Consider the following 17,332-nt stretch of genomic DNA (forward strand, 5'->3'; position numbering starts at 1 on the left):
ATCTTTAGCCACTTCCCTACAAATGCCTGAAGGCTCCAGTCTTTCAGACTTGTTGTTAGTTAAACCAGAAAACCTGAAAAAAATTCTCTAATCCCATGGTGGTTTTAAACCAGAGGTTGCCTATAACAGCTATTTTGTCCTTGAATTCCCTTAGGACTCCTGTGTGAACGCTGTCTGATTCTGGGGAGGGTTCCTAGCATTTTATCATTTTATTCTATAGCTTCCCTGCTTGCATTTCAGTTTAAGCTACATCCTCTGATAAACAGATCCAGCTGAGGGGCTTATTTATTCTAAGACAACACCAGGGTCTCTTCAAATCCTCCTTGCCCTTTGCAGTTGATTAGCAGAGTGCATCCTACTGCCAGTATCAAAATGCAGGGCCAGACCTCCTGTGCCAGGCTCCAGCAGAAACACTTTCTGTTCTCTACAACTTTGATGCAGTAAAACCAGAGGTTCAGGGCCTGAAAATTACACTGTCTCAGGGTTCAGGGCTTGCAACAGCCTGTGCTAGGAATCTGTCAGAATAGCACATCCAGGCTGTGAAAGAGCCCATGAAACCTTTATGGTGCTGTATCTTATGATTCACCAGTACCAGATGTGAATACTTTAGCCTAGGAAAAAACTCAGCATCCATTTTCTTCCCTTTGTCTCTTAGTCCTGTTAGATTAAGGGATGCCAGGCTGATAAATTACGATTGTATTAATTTAATATTATGTGGAGATTCATAAATACCTGACTACCACTGTGGAGTCCATGTATCTCTTTGATGAATGGAGAGTTTCTGCTCCAAAAAACTTGCCATCAAATCATATGCTTTGAGGATGCAAATGAGCACTAATGTAGCAGGCAGCAGCCTGGCTATGGTCAGTGGTTTTGTGACTGTCACAGCACAGGTGGCTTTGGAGGAGGGATATGAAGGGTTCATAATATCTTCTGAGAGTGGCTGATGGGGGTTTAATAATTCATAGTGAGTGGTTAAACATTGGAACAGGCTGCCCAGGGGAGTGGTGGAGTCACCATCCCTGGAGGTATTTAAAAGACGTGTAGGTGAGGCGCTTAGGGACATGGTTTAGTGGGCATGGTGGTGTTGGGTTGAGGGTTGGACTTGATGATTTTAAAGGTCTTTTCCAACCGTAATGATTCTATGATTCTATAGTGGAAGAAGAGTTAATTCATGAAGTAGTTAAAGAACAATTCTAAACAGGTCAAGCTGCAGGGAATTAAAGAATGGGATGAGAAAATGAGTGATGGAGAGGGAAGTGCTCAAAGATGCACTAGTGCTGCAGTGACTGAAGGCAAGAAGCTCGCAGAGCTCGTGGGGCTGATATTGTGGAGCTGGGTAAAGCCAGTGGCCTCCTGGCAACAGAGTGTTTCATGGGCCTATCCCTCACTGGGTTATGAGACGATGGATGAAGACATGGTGGGGTGGACAAACATGGCTGGGCAGAGACTGAGCAAGAAAAAAGAGCACAGGTCAAAGGCTCAGCACCATCAGACGCAATAGGAAACTGCAGCAGCAATGGAAGATGTAAGGACAAGATGTAGTTTTCCAGTTACACCACCCAGAAGCCAGCAGCCTGTGTTGTTGGTGAATATGGCTGAGTACAGGGAAGCAACCTTACTGTATCTGCCTTTCTCATGCGACATTTGTACCACCCCGTGAGCTCGCAGCATGCCAGCCAAGTACAGGAGGGAGCGTTCAGTATTTCAGATGAGTAAACTCCTCTTGCCTTATGCTTACACACTCCCTACCTCAAGTTTTCATCCTTCTACTACTTGGGTCTCCCTCCTTCAGCCTCCGCTGCCCAGTCTCAATGTCAGGAGAGTCAGGATGAGCAAATGCAACTGTAATGTCAGAGTTAAGGACGGTAATATATTCCTCCTGTGTTAGCTTGTTTGCTGCCTTCTTTTATTAATTAACTTTACTAACGCAGACACCTCCTGGGAGAAACCAAAAGTAATTGGACCATTTCATTTGCTTTCTAGGAACTGCTTACTAATGCTAAAAAACACCAAAATCTAAAACTGTGGATCAGAACAGAAGTTTCCTTGACAGAAACAGCTGAATTGCAATAGCTCCTGTGTTCAAATCTGCATGACTGGCTCACCATGGGCTCTTGCCACAGCTAGTGGCGAAGCCTTTTAGAGATACGGTGGAGACAAGCAGAGCTGTGCCTTGCTAAAGGAGACATTGAACTGCCCTTTAGCAGCACTGAATGATGCTCTAAATCATGTGTCTGTTTCATTTTCCTCCCATTTCATATGTGAATTCAATTTCCCCCTTATCTCATAAGAAGATGAGGTGACCTGGATGTCCTATTCCACGCACAAAAGCCCCTGGCCCTGCCCTGGTGCCAGTGCAGGCACCTTATGCTGTCAGATATGACCCAGCCTGCCCAAATATTCCTACTCAGAGGGAGGTGGTTCTGCTGAAAGGGTAAGATCTCCTTAACCTTTGCCTTCTGGGAACTGAAAAGGTCCCTTCATGGTGATGTTTCTGGAGTGGGTTAGCCAAGGTGGTATTAGAGCCAAAAGATTTTGTGCATGTGACAACTAGTCCCTTGAGAGCTGGGTTTTGTTCCCACATCTCTCACTTTGTCTTCTAGATCTAAACACTTGGGGAGCCCTCGATACAATTCAATTAACCCAGGAGACTTTTGCCCCTTCCTCCCAGACTACAGACAGATCCTTTGTGGTTTCAGTCCTTGCAAGTTTGGGGGTATGCTGTGAGGCTCAAGGTCAGAATTGTTCCTTCAGACAACAGTCAAGACATTAAAGTGTGTGACATGCCACGGGGAATGGTGGAGAAAACATACCCTGGAGATTTCCAGACGAGAAGGCACTGTGCACTGTGCAGAGAATGATCAAAATGGACCATGCAAAGATTGTATAAATGAACATGGATTTTTACTCAGCTCAGGTATCTGACAGAGTCACTTGCAGCATCCAGTTTTTAAAGACTCTGTCTGGAGTCTTCTGTTAGAATAAATAATCCCCAAGTACCTTCAAAGGAAGACTTTGCACAGTTTACAAAACAATTCTCGGAGACTATCACCACAACACCAAGACAAGTTCTGAAAGAAGAATTGATCAGGTTAAGCAGTTGACATATGACCCCAGACTGGTCCATCAGACCTTTGAACCTCAAATTCTTCCCTTTCTGTGGACCTTTTGTGGAGGACATTCTCTCTGCTGCTGCTGTTGTCTGCAAGATCTTGTCTGTCTTGGTCACCCACAGACCAGACTAGCTGTGTGATGATGCACAGCTACAGCTGCAGTAGAGTGCAAAAGCCCAGAAAGGTGGATCTGCTAAAAAGAAAACACCTTAAATACAGGAATGGAAAGAGAAAGAAACAATTGAGATGACAGCAAAGAAAAATGAATGAAGGCAGTTAGGAATTTATAATAATAAAGCACGCTCTCTGAAAGGTAACATTTGAAGTTGCTGACTCTTCAATTTGTCCTTGCTGCATTAAGGATATAATACAGTAATCCAACCAAAATGCCACTTTGAAAATGTCAGAACAAGCTCCAACAAACACGCTAAGAGGATATCCTGAACTTCACTGGGGAGAACATAGAGACCAGAAAGCAGCTGAGAAGAAGTGAGAGAAACAGCTCTGCACATCTCCCTCTTGCAGGTACTAACCCTCCTGTTCCCCAAGCCTTTTCCACCCTTGTGACTTCCTCAGCCAGCCTATGCGTGCCATCCTGCTGAGCCCCGTCTGTTGGAGGTGGAAGGAGATACTCTTCTTGTTGCTACTTTTTTCCTGGTGTGGGGTTTCATGAATGTAGGAGAAAGCCCAGCTCTCTCCTCACTCCCAGGCGTGCTGTGATGCTGACAATGCTGCAAGAGCAGCTGAGGTCCCATTACAATGGATGCTACACCACTGCACATGAGGAGACCTGGTGCTTAGCCATAAATAAAAACACAAGAGAAAGGACAGGCACAAGGTGACAAGGAACCAAAGACAGAGAAAGCCCCAAAGCCACGTAGGGCGGAGAGTCAGTTTTCCAGCTTGTCCGTTAACTTTGCTACTGCCACAGCACTGTTCCCTGTCAGACACTGGATAGAGTCGGCTGTGGTACCTATCTGAGATAAATAAACCTGCCTGAAGTGGGCAGGTGAATCCAGGGTGACTGCTGGAGCAAAGGAAAACAGAGTGGAGGCTGCCAACTGCGATGACCTTGTTCCCTAGTGCACCGTATACCCTTCCTCTAGATTCTCTGTAGGCACTTCAGAGACATCAGTGTCCCACATCTGCTCTGCCATCTCCATATTCTTTTTCCTAACACTGCTGACCCACGTGGGTGTTCCTTAGGCCCTACCTCTGTGTTTTATTTTTCATGATTAGTGCAATATACGGGTAAAGCCTATCTCCAGTCCCTTTCTGCAAATATGCGAGACAAGTCCAAAGAAGCCAATACTTGCAGCAGTGAATAGAGCAGGCTAAAGAAATGCTGTATATGCCTGGAAAAAAGTGCCTGATTATTTTAACTGCAGCTGAATTAATGGGGAACTCAGGAGTTCAACTGATAAGCACACAGGTAATAATCAGCAGGAGTGATGATGGTAATCCTTCAAAGGACAACAAAGAGATACAAAAGACACCTGAGGTATTGCATGGTGAAAGATAGGCAGGACAGAAAATATCTAAATATAGCTTCTAAAAGTATGTGGGATGAACTGTGCTGACAATAACTACAACGTTAGTGCATGTTCAGCGTATGGATAAAATCATTAACCAATTAAAAAGAGCATAACAACCCATGATGGACGATAATAGCCATTATGAATGCATAATTCAGTATATAAGGGACCAATTCAGTATCTCTAATGAGAAACCTTAGCTCAGTTTCATTGGATTTAGACTGCTGGGAAGCTGGACGACATTATGCACTGCTTGCTCGCTGATACACTGGTCCTGGTGAAAAGGACTTGGGGGTTATAATGCATGCCAGACTGAGTATGAACCAACAGTGTGTTTTTTATTGCAATTAAAACAAACCGTACCCTGGGCTATGTTTGGGAGGAGAGTGGCCGGTATGCTGAGGGAAAGTGTTATGACCCTTTGTCCAATTTGGAGCTCCACCAGTTCAAGAGACATGCTGAGAAACTGTAAGGGATCCACTGGAGACCTAACAAGGTGGTCCAGGGCTTGGAGCACATGTCCTACAAGGAGACACTGAGGAGCTGGTATGGTTTCATCTAATGAAAAGGAGGTGCAGGTGTGATCTAATAGCTGTATACAACTGCTTGAAAGAGAGTTACAGAGATGATGGAACCAAACTCTTCTTGCCACATCCAGAGTCCTTTCCAATACAAATTTCTAGAACTCTAACAACTAGTAGACCCCAGCCTCCCACATACAGGATAATTTTTATTACAACTATTTGTGCAAAGTTAGAAGGTTAGAATATGTAAGAATGATCAGGCAGAAATACATCACGTAATATATGTAAGTCAACTCCATTACTAGTTATATGTGCAATGGAAGACAAGGAATCTGGGGGATTATGGGACCCTAAAGAGTCCTCCACAGCTCTTTCCTTTTCCTTCCCACCTCCTCCTGATTTGAAACTAGAATAAACAGAGCAAGATACTCACCAGAGCCAGATATTTGTAATGAAACTAGCTGTCCTAGAGATGTTGCTGGGGACATTGACTGAGGAAGGTTGGTTGGTGGTCTTGCCCCAAGGCTTGAAGCTTTTGCTATGATCATTGTCACTACACAAAGTCTAACCCCATGTCTAGGTGGCCCATGGGCTGTGGGTGGCAGTATGGTAACTCACCGGCTGAGAGCTGGGGCAGGTCCTCCCTGTGTAAATGCATTCGAAGAGCTGCTGGTTAGTTGCGTCATCCAAACTTCAACAGGCTCTGCTCCATGCCTCTGAGTGAGACACTTAAATAGCTAGTGGACATGTATTCATCAGCCTCCCAGCTCCTGTCACCTCCTGGTGCTGATTGTAGGAAAACCCATGAGCAGCAAACCTCTTACCTTCCCTCCTTCCCTGCCCCAGTGCTGTCTCAGTCTGACTAGCAAGAACAACATCTCCGCTGGCTCTCTGTGAGCAGCTCGAGGATAAGGACAGAGATGTCTAACTTAGAGAAGGACCATAACACAATAACGAACAGGAAGAGTGATGGGAAAAGGAAAAGGAACCAACAAGTGTAAAAGAATGGCAGGAAGAGAGGGAGACACAACAAAAAGGGCCAACTGCTGACATGGGTGTTGACAGCCTGTGGTCCTCAGGTCTAGCAGCACACAGCTGGGTGAACTGTATGAGGGACTTGGGCTTCCCGAGGCTTCCCTGAGCACCCACTGCTCTACAAAACCATCTTTGCATGGACCTGGGGTGCTTCTGGCTCACCCTCTCCGCTCGTGTCCTGGAGGGTGGTAAGCAGTGTGAGCCATCCTGTTCAGATGGGAGCTCGTTGGGTTCCAGATGTTGTGCTCCAGAAGCATTACAGCTTCTTTCAGGCCACAGGTTTGAATGTTTGGGGATTAGAGACCCACAGGTAAGCACTAGCCTGGCAGTATAGACACTGCTACAACTCCTCCTTCTTCTAGAGACGATTGCCAATGACCAGTGGTGGGGCTGCAGCTCCAGGCAGCAGGGCACTGCATTACTGTGCAGGTTTCCTTTAGCATGCGAATATATTTCTTTATACTCCAGGAGCTTGTTCTGCAGTTTGTGAGTATGCCTTGCTGGTTGTGAGTAATTTATGTATTTATTATGCCCCCTGGCAGTGCTGTTTTACTAAAGTTGTCCCTTTTTTTATGTTGCTCTTTTATCCCTCTGGGAACAGGGCTTATATATCTTTAAAGAAAAGAGAATTATTTCATATTTCTTAAATGGGATTTTAAGTGGAGTAATGCAGATGAAGGGCAGTGCACAAACACAATAATGCTTTGTATCTTAAATAAAAAATACCTTTCTCAGGAAGGCATGCGGTGGTGATTTTTCTCTCGGGCTTTCCACAGAAAGTGCTAGCTGTTAAAGGACTTTTCTGTATGTCTCTAACCAATTCAGAGCACATTTTTCCTACATAGTTCTTCTCTGTACTAAAGAGGAAGGCTTTTATCAAGTGTCTTTTGTGTATCCAGATGGTTTCTCTAGGTGCTAAGCAGGGCTTAAGAAGACGCTGGAGTCTTTTCAGATGCAAAGGGAGGGAGAGGGGAGCACGGGTGCTCCCAGACACTGTTCCTGGGAAAGTCAGAGAGTAAATGGGATCCGTGTTACACTTGGGGAGGATCTTGCTGCCCCTGGGTCACTCAGCCGCCTGGCCCCACTTCTTGTCCCCAGGCCTAGCTGCCTTCTGACAAAAGGTTTTAAGCCTTTCCCCAGTGATGCCAGGAGCCTATAAGAAATGTTGCAGGAATTTTGCTGTTGCTGCTATTTATAATGCCTGTGTAATGAAGGGAGTGCAGGTGGCTTTGCAGAGATCTCTAAAATCACTGCCAATCTGTGCAGAGCAAGAGGAAACAGTTTTTACAAGATGACATGACAAGCTGAGGGTGCAGCAGGGATCAGAGCCCACTGCAGTGTCCTGCCCTCAGCCGCAATGTACCCACAGTGCTCTGTGCTTGGAGAGTCATCCCCCTCCTCTGCCAGCTCTGCTGTATGGCAAACAGAAAAGGCTAGAAAACTGGGAGAGTGACTTTCAAGCAAAGTGCAGGAAGAGGAGCAATTCTTCTGAGTCTAACTTAATTGTGTTGGTTTTAGAGAGACGCAGTTGCTCCCCGTGGAGCAGTGGGTACGAGGGAAGTTGCACGCTGCCTCCATGCCCTCCTGCCTGGCATGGATGGAGGAGGGATTCCTGCTCCCCCACAGCCAGGGGGGTACAAAGCAGGCGCCTTCAGGGGAGCTACTGATGCTGGGTCCTGGTATGGTCCCTGGGAGAAGCCTGTGTTTCTGGGGAGTCTCACCCTGTCACTGGGCTTTGAGCATCCACTACCTTACCTCAGACACGATCCTCTCAGCATCACTGGGGCACAGATGTGAGGATTTGCCCTGAAACATGAGTTTCCACCTGCTTCATGGTACTGCTCCTTTTCTCTCACCAGCCTCATCTATGCTCCTCTTAGTTTAAATCAAAGAAGTTACTTTTAACTACAGCCCTCCACTTTTTCCACTTAATTTTGGCTCTAAGCTGACTGGAGCAGACCAGGATCCCTCACCCCTCCTGAGCTACAGGAATATCTCTGAACTGTCATTAAAGGACAGAAGACTGGGTTTGAATATTGCCTTGGGCAGAGCTGCTGAGTGCCTCCTGCTCCTGGCCTGGCTCTGCATCTCCCCTTCCCTGCTTCATGGACAGGGAAGGACTCGGGGTGTTCCCCTTTGGCCTGATGCGGGGAGAGGGGGCAGAGTGGGAACAGTGAAGCATTAGGCATCAGCTGCTGGCAGGCACCGAGGGAGATAGGGCAGTGGTTGTGCAAGGATGCCGGTGGAACCACACAGCCCCACGGTCACTGGGTTCACACCAGCCACTGCTGCAGCCATCCCTCCATCTAACTCACAGCAGGGCTCATAATTACATTTTGGAGAGGACGGTGTTATCCTCTCCACGGCGAGCACAGCACTGAGCTGTACAGGACCAGCACAAAATGAAGATGAAAAACCAATATCGGATGGCCCAGACTGCACCCAGAGGCTCTGGCTGCAATCACGGCACCACAACCTTGTTTCCAGCACACGTGACATAGAACATCGACAGCACAATAACACAAAACCATCCTTTTGATCAAGCTGCTGCCCTCTATATTCGCATTTGTCAGCACAGGGATCACAGTGAGAGGGACCATCGGAGCCTGCTGTAACCATGGCAATGCCTCAGCCCAGCCCAGCTCCCTCCTTCCAGTGCCTCCCCCAGAGCAATGATTCAAGTGCCAGCAAAAACCCCATCCCACTGCCTAGGAGCTCCAATGCCATGCACAAGACCCCATCATCTTCCTGGCCCCCTGAGGCATCCCTGTTCACCCTTATCGTGGCTACAAGCAGGTAGGCAGTGGAGGTCCAGTACTGCAGATCCTTGAAAGGGAACTCTCCAGGGCTAATCCCGCTGTCTGCTGCTTTTTAACACCTCCTTACACCAACTGCTGCCTTATTCTGTTCCTCTCAATCATGCTGAGCCATCCTGGCCCCTTATCCTGATCCTGTGTTACTCAGGCAGGTAATCCACAGGAGTCCTTCCCATGCCCCAGAGTGGTGTCCCTGAGGAGGGGGTGGTTAGACTTGGCTGCAGCCCTTAGTGGGGATGGTATGAAGCCGGTTTTCATCTCTCTGTCATGACACATACTTGACTCGGGGTCTTACCGTCTCAGACAGCCCCTGACACCTTCCACCACACAACAGCCATGAATATCTACAAGCATAAAGGCTGAATGAGAATAACGGGGAGAGGAGAGAAGGCATCTGAAAACTGAGGACTCCAGCTGAGGAAGGCTCTTGGTTTGGGGGCACTTTCACAGTGCCACAGTGCCCCCAGTGTGATTTGTGCTCACCAGTAGCAGTCTGATATTTGCCTCCTGCGTGGTCATTAAAAAAACCCCTGGATAGCAGTGAGACCAATGGTCTCCTGCCCTTCATTTGGCATGGTAAGAAATGAAACTGTAGGCAACCATCAGGCTGAAGTCCATCTTCTGGATGTGCTCCAGTGTCAGGAGAGAATGGATACAAGGAGCCTACTGCTTGTTGCTCTGCTTACTTGGGCAGGATCCCAACATTTCAGCTCAGGTAGTCCTTCTGTCTTGAGACTCTTCTGCCCAGAATGAACTAACAACCAAGAGAGGAACCCTTGCTGGCTGAATCCCTTCTGTTGGTCGTGTCCTGGGCCTTGGTTTTGATCCAGTGGACTGGAGAGCCTGAGCCAATGGTCATCATGTCAGTCAAGCACCTCTCTCCTCTCCATCACGGTCCTGGGCAACTGGCTCTAGGTGGCCCTACCTGAGCAGGGAGGTTGGACAAGATGACCTCCAGGGGTACCTGCCAACCTCAACCAGGTGATCATGTCCTCCTAGGCAGACAAATCTGTGGTGAAGGCATTTTATTGCCCATTCATTTCTGAAGTAGCCTGCCCATTACAGAGCTACTGTCACTGACACCGGTAAAATCTGGGGATCGAATTGAAAGGAATGAGATGTTCAGTCACAGCACAAACAACAGAGGGTGACAAGCAGAGTCCCAGAGAAACACTGACACAACGTGGGAGGTGCAGCACTAGGGAAGCACCGAACTTTCTCTGCTGGAGAGCAAGCACAAGTTCACCAGCCTGCAAACTTCAACAGTCTTCTCTCATATCTCCCCATAATTTATCACCCTGCTAAGCAGGACTAAATCAGAGCTACAGCAACACTTAGCTCTCAACAGCACCTTCAATCAGAGAGCTCAAAGCTCTATGTAGCACACAATTAACCTTCTAGCTACTAAAGTAAATTACAACACAGGGCGAAGAACAAATCAGAGCCTTGCCTCAAAAAATGAGGTCTGGATTCTACCCTCTTGCTGATGGTCAGCCTAACTACATGTTAATTTCACTGGAGCATAAATAGGGAATAAAAGCATAAAGAAGGGCAGGAACAGAAGGCAGTCGTGCAGCCCAATGTGCAGGGCATTAGAGAGGGAATGAGCGAGTATGGGGACAGCCTTGGGCACACCACTGCCTTCCTCTCTCTGGGTAGGCAGAGGCATCACCCTCCTGTTCCATTTCTGTAGCTTTTTAGAAAGTGAGATGAGACCATGTTTGGGCCCGCAAGGTGCCAGATCTTTTCAACTAAAGAGACTGCAGTATTTTCAGGGAATGTATACATAGTCTGATGAACACACACAGCAAAATCATAATTTCATTTTCACTCCCACCTACCCACTCTGGATTTCTTTTATCAAACCCCAGAGCAGCTAGTGCCTTCAATACCAGCATCTGCAGCTCTGGGGACACACACTGGGACCTCACATAGCCCCGCATCACTTCTCTAACTCATGGAGAGACAAAGCCAATTTGACACCAATTTCATTCACAGGAAGTGTCTCCAGTGACATCTGATCTGCACTATTTGATTTCCGTGCTTCATAATCACTTTGCTATTTACAATTGTACGAGACGGCACTGGACCAAGTGCTGTTTATTGCACATTCATCCCACTCATTCCTTTTCCCTCTTCCATCCCGTAGTAGAGGACGTCTGAGTTCAGCACTGCATTATTTTGACTTCATGCTGCTGACATCCTTGGAGTTGGAACAGCATCACAATCATGTCACACAGCAGCAAGTTAGACCTAGTGACTCATCCATTTCCATGCACTCATAGAACACTCCTGTATCACTGATCTGTTTCCCCTTATTATTCTTGCTTTCTGTTTTGGTGCTTTAAGAGAAAGCTCTTTCATAGTCATGCCGCAGAAACAACTACATTAACTTGAAGTAGTTTGGCTGCTCCCATGGACTCTGGTCCATGAGCCAAGTATCAACAAGTACGCACACAAGGATGGAGAGCAGGAGAGAAGATTCCCAGGATTTACTGCACAGATATGAGACAGGCACAGTGCACGCCTGCGGCATTCACATACGCATCTGTGGCTACGCCCAACACTACGATTCCTATGTACAGAACTCTTTGTACAGACCAAGTGATCACCTTCATCCTCCAATGAAGTCATATTCAATCCAGCAAAACAGCTAAACAAAGCTGATTTATTTCTTTATGCAAATTTGCAAGTATTGGAGTTTTCAAATAGAATTTTTAAAATCTCTCACTCTATAGAACAATTTACTAAAAATCAAGGTTATCCTAGCTGAAACACTGATACCTGGGCACAGACCTGAGGCAGGTTGCAAAGCTGGTGTTGGACCCCAGGCAGAGCCCTGGACCCGCCAGCACGTAACATACCAAACGGGGACATTTCTGAGCAAGAAATGGAAAGGGACAAAATCTAGAAGTGAAGCACCCAGAAGGGTGGTGCAGGAGAAAATACCATTTGCAGACTTCTGAACGATTCCCAGATCCTCATGAGCAGCCTGTGGTCTCAGAAACGCAAGCCTACCAGGTTTTACTGTGCTCAGCTGTAATCTGTGGCAGAGGCGGATCCTCTTGTGCTGCTTCAGTGGTGTGAGGGGAGTCAGAGAATCACGGGGAAATCACAAGGGCTGGAAGGAGCTGCCTGGTGGCATTTAGCTCCTCCTCTGCCGCAAGCCAAGATAACCCCATCATGGTCAGCTCAAACCTTTGCATTAAAACATCCAGTGAAAGACATCTCATCCCTTCCTAAAGCAAAATGCTGCACTGTCTTTCATCACAGAAAGTTTTCCCTGATATCTACCCTAAAGACATACATTGCCACAACTCCACCCCTTTCTTTTTCTAAACATAAATGACAAGATACTTTTTCATCTCTGCAGCTACCTTTAGTACAATTACAACTGGCATCATGTCTCCCTTCAGTCACCTCTTTACTTTCAGTGATGACAGTTCTTCCAAATTTTCTTGAAAGATCATGTTTTCTAGACAGATGATTGCTCCCACTTCTGCACCTCCAAACTCATCCACCTCCTTCTTGAACTGAAACAGCCACATCAAGACTCAGGTTTCCAGGCAGAGCCTCAGACGTGCTGAGTGGAGCAGTCACCAGTGTTGGAGACCATGCTCGTGTCCCACACCCAGAATGGTGCCTGTCTTTCCCCACCAAAATGTGACATTGGGGACTCTTCTCTGCTGAGCTCCTGACCGCCTGTGACCCTCAGATGGTTTCCTGCGGTGCTGGGCTTTCCCTACCCTGTCTCTGGACAGCTGATTTTTCCTCTTCATTGAAATCACGATACATGACATCCATCACTGCTCACCTGAGCATAAGGCCTGTTTTACTGCCATGAAAGGATATTAAATTGATTTTATGTGATTTGTTCTTGACAAATCAAACTTGGCTGTAATTCCCTGGCTCGTTATCTCCCAGGTGCTCACAAGTGGTTTGCCTGATAATATGATCCTGTTCTTTTCCAGGTATTTCAGGAAGCTGGCTGGTCAATAGATCCTCATTTCATCCTTCCTTTTTTAAAGATGGGTTTTGCATTTATTTTTCCAGACCTCCAAAATTTTATCCATTCTCCACACACCTTTCAAAGATAAAAGCCAACTGCTCTGAGATTGATTCAGCCTCCTTTAAGCACTATAAAGTGAATGCTGGCAGGCCCAGGCAATTTGAGACCCTCTAATGTACCTAAGTGCTCTCTCACCCATTTTTCCTCTGTTGCAGAGTAAATTCTTACCCTTTTGTAACTGGAGCCCTTTGTGTTAACTGTATCACTGTCACCAACTCTTTTAGTGAAGGCTGAAACAACAGCAGGATAAATTCCTTTGCCTGGGGCGTCATCAGTCAAGACTTCTTCATCCCCTTGGAGTAGCAGTGGGCCAGGGAACAGTCTCTTTCGTCTTTTTCCCATTACTTATTTCATTATAGAAAGTTTCCTCGTTAGTCTTTATGTCCCTCACTAGTTGTATTTCCTTTTGTGCCCTTGTTGTTTCAATTCCTCCCCTACTTCTTCTCTTTTATATCTGCCCTTAGCAATCTGACTGAGGTCACCTCTGTGAAAGGGCTTCTTGCAAAGCTCAAGCTTGCAAGAGAGCCCCAGCCTGCACAAAGCAACACCCAACTCCGAGCTATGTGCAGTCCCCAGTGGCAGAGACATGCTGCTCTCAGACAGCTCCCCAGCAGCACCTGGAACACCGGGAGGTCACAGCCTGAGGACATAGCAGCCTCCAGACGAATTGGCATGGTGTCTAACCAGGGCCCACCCTTGGCTCCCTGTGCCTTGTAAACGCACAAGTGCGGTACGTTCAAGGAAAAGAAGTCATGGTCCAAGTGGAAGCTCTGACCCCATCAATACTTCATTCTTCCTGAGTGTCTCATCTCATTGCTTTATCTGCCTCTCAGCTCCAAAATGGGAATGTGGCTGTACATCTGTACATGGACTCATCTCTCCATCTCCCATGGGATACGGACAGAGCAAAACCCTTTCCCCCACAGTCCTGAGCTCCCTGCTGCTGGGACAGCACATTTCTTCAGCATTGCCTTGGGCAGGTTTCATCCACATCATACTTAGGTCTAGTTTTGTGCACATCCAGAGAATGCACATTAACAGGGGCCAGGACCTCGGTCTATATAAAGCCTGATGTGCATGTGAAAGGTATGCTGCTATGAACAGCAGCGTAACCCAGCACAGCTAAAATGACGCCAGTCCCAAGATAAATGCCCTTATTTTAATAACAAGATATGGTAACAGGCATGGGTTAAAGACTTATTAGTTAATGTTACGCTAAACCAGAAGGATCCTCTGCAGGCTTGACTTGAGCCTAAAACCAAAGTTAAACTAATGCAACTTTTTCACATGCAGGTGATGGCAGGGCACGCATGCTATCTGTGGGGCATATGAGGTCTACCCAGCCCCTTCTGACTGTCCCCTGGCTGCAGGAGTTGATGAGCTTACTGGGGATGTGGTGCTTTTTCATCCCCACAGAGACCTTGGGATCCAGCTCTGCACAAGGTTTCTGTGCTCTGCGCCACTTCTATTAATCACCACCTTAGTCAATAATTTATCGGTCCGTCTAAGTTGTACTCTGTCATAGGCTGGGCTGGAGCAGCTTGTGCTTCCAGACAGGCTGTCATGTACGTGGCTATCTTTGGAGCTCATCCCCACCTTCATGGTGCTGACGGAAGAGATAAGGGTACTTGTCACACCAGTGCTGCTGCAGTCCAGACTCTTGCTGTCCCTGCAGCACTCCCAGGAAAGAGGACAAAAAGTGGCATTTGCTGCGGGTTTAAAAGTCATTGACTGCTTTTGTTCCTGGCAGTGTAGGGGATGGAATAATAGGAAACAGGAGCAATCAATCCCAGACTACTAAATAATGGCACTTTGATAGGACCATTACATCAATTAATTCTAAAATGATCATTCAGTTTTAAGCCATGAGTTGGCCTGCCATCTGAGCCTGTATATCTGCCTTCTCATCTGTCACCCTGCAAGGCAAACATGCCCCAAGGGATGTCAGCAGCCTGGCTGTGATAGGGTGTGTCAATATGCAGACCCTTCAGCGCTTTGCAGGCTGAGCACCCTGGAGGTGCCCAGGAGGCGGTGGGCAACACTGGCCTTGGCACCCGCTAACCACGGTAATGAAAGAACACATATTGTACATCCCTTTGTTATTCATATCTGAGATCCCCCTGCGTCCCATCCCCTCTTAATGACTTCATGATGATGATGTGATCATTAAAGATGGTTGTTTGCTCAGAGCTCCTGTACATAAATTACAAGAGTAAAACATTAAACAGAGAGGTTCAGAGCCCTTGCAGAGCCATCAGCTTTTCATGATTCCTAATTAATCCAGGGTGTGATTAACTAAAGGCAGCAACACTGGTGGCTGCTCCTTTTAGGGGTGCACTGGGACCTTGGGTGTGCATAGGGTTAATACACCACCAGTCTAGGAACAGATCATGCTCTATGTGAGTCCCACCTGCTTCATGGTCCTGGGGCATTAACTCGTAGTGGTCCTCATGGTCATATCGTACAGCCTATAGCAAGAGCTGTTGGGCTCAATGCCAGAGCTGAGCAGCATCCCTGCCTGCTAACCCTGGTCTAAGGTGTCCCTCACCAAGGGTTTGGTTGCTGTGAAATCCTCGGCTCTGGACCACTGATAGGTCCTGTCCTTACATCCCTAAGTCCTTTTTCTGGCATTACAATGCACGTCTAAACTGTAGAGGGCCTTGCTCGTTGTCAGGATCAACCTGAATATGTTTGTGTAGAGTAGGACACACGTGCCTGATCTCTCCGTGACCCATATCCCCCTTTTCAGGGGCTGTGGAGGGGGTGAGGGATATTCACATACAACTGGGAAGACCGTCAGCCCTCTGCTCCTGTGTCAGATTAATGATTGGACTCGATGATCTTAAAGGTCCTTTCCAACCTAAATGATTCTATGATTCTATGAAAGGCAGAACTACCCCAGACCCCACTGGGGGTGGCTGCAGCCCCACAGCACAGGGAGTGCCCTGAATCTCCCCAGTACGCACGCCGACATGGCATTACACATCTCTGCACAGTGCGGGAGCTGAGAGGCTGCTGTGCTGAAGGCATGTTGTAGAAATCTCTTGCAAACCCTGTCTCCCTCAGGAATCCTGCTTCCTCATCTCGGTTATAGATCTTTTTATTTCCTCATCTGTAATATTTATGTCTGACCTTTGCCACTCAGACATGTGTGCATGAGCTATGGAGGAAAAACTGATGAAAGATTCTGGAGTCCTTTTGGGCCAGGTGGGTGTACAGTGCTGCAGAAAAGTCTACCAAAGTACTATTGATTTCTCAAGGATGCCCTTGGGTCAGCTATGGCCTCATCAGTTTCAGAGAGAACTAATGGGCTCTTTCTTCTGCTCCAGGGTTATGAACTTGTCTTGTTGACAGTCTTCTACCTTCCGGGATGGATTCCTGGTGTCTTTGCTGGGCTTTAAATCAGGCCCACTCCTTTTCTGTGCAAACCCCTTTCCCTCCCTGCTCAGTATTAAGAGCACAACGTTACCATGCACCATACAGATGGTACTTTTTCCCCCTTTTTGCTCATCCCCACGCTTCTCCTCTGACTGCCAGATCCATAACTGTGCACGTAGATCACCTCTGCTCTGTTCTGGCACTGCCAGCAGCATTCACAGGGAGCAAGAGCTGCCATAGATGTGCAAGTTTACTACTTTTGCAAAAAAGAAGAGCCCTTGGTGGAAATGATCCATGCTGCCTTTTGTTTAGCATTCAGCACTAGAATATACTGTACAAACCATGGAAAAAATGTTTGGGAAAATACACAGCAGTAGGAAAAAAGCACAATTCCTCAATGGATGCTTCCAGTGACCTGTATGGCGGCAGTCATTAAATAAAGGCAATTCTCAAGTATTCCTGTTGGACGCCTCATATTGTACACAGCTGCAAAGCAGCTGAGGATGGAGTGCCTCTGACTGCCCCCAAAGCACTTGCACCAGTGCTGTGTGCAGAAATAACATGAACCAGAAAATGGTGAAGCACAGTACGGGGCTTCAAATAATAGCCCCATCTGGACCCAAATGCTTCCACACTGTGTCTCTACAACTCTTTCCTAGAAGAAAGGGAAAGGGGAGCAGAACAGAGACATCCCAGTGATTCTGCATCGGGTTAGCTTCAGTCCTGTTTGGCTTGGTAACTTCTCTGGACCAATTACAAGGTGAATTGACAAGGGACCGTGGGTCCTCCATGTTCCAGGAGGCTTGTTAAATGGGGCTTCTCATGGACAGAGTGAATGGAACCAGCCTGGCAAGGACTA

The sequence above is a fragment of the Pygoscelis adeliae genome, unplaced genomic scaffold, assembly GCF_000699105.1.
Source record: "Pygoscelis adeliae isolate BGI_AS28 unplaced genomic scaffold, ASM69910v1 Scaffold403, whole genome shotgun sequence".
Taxonomy (NCBI): domain Eukaryota; kingdom Metazoa; phylum Chordata; class Aves; order Sphenisciformes; family Spheniscidae; genus Pygoscelis; species Pygoscelis adeliae.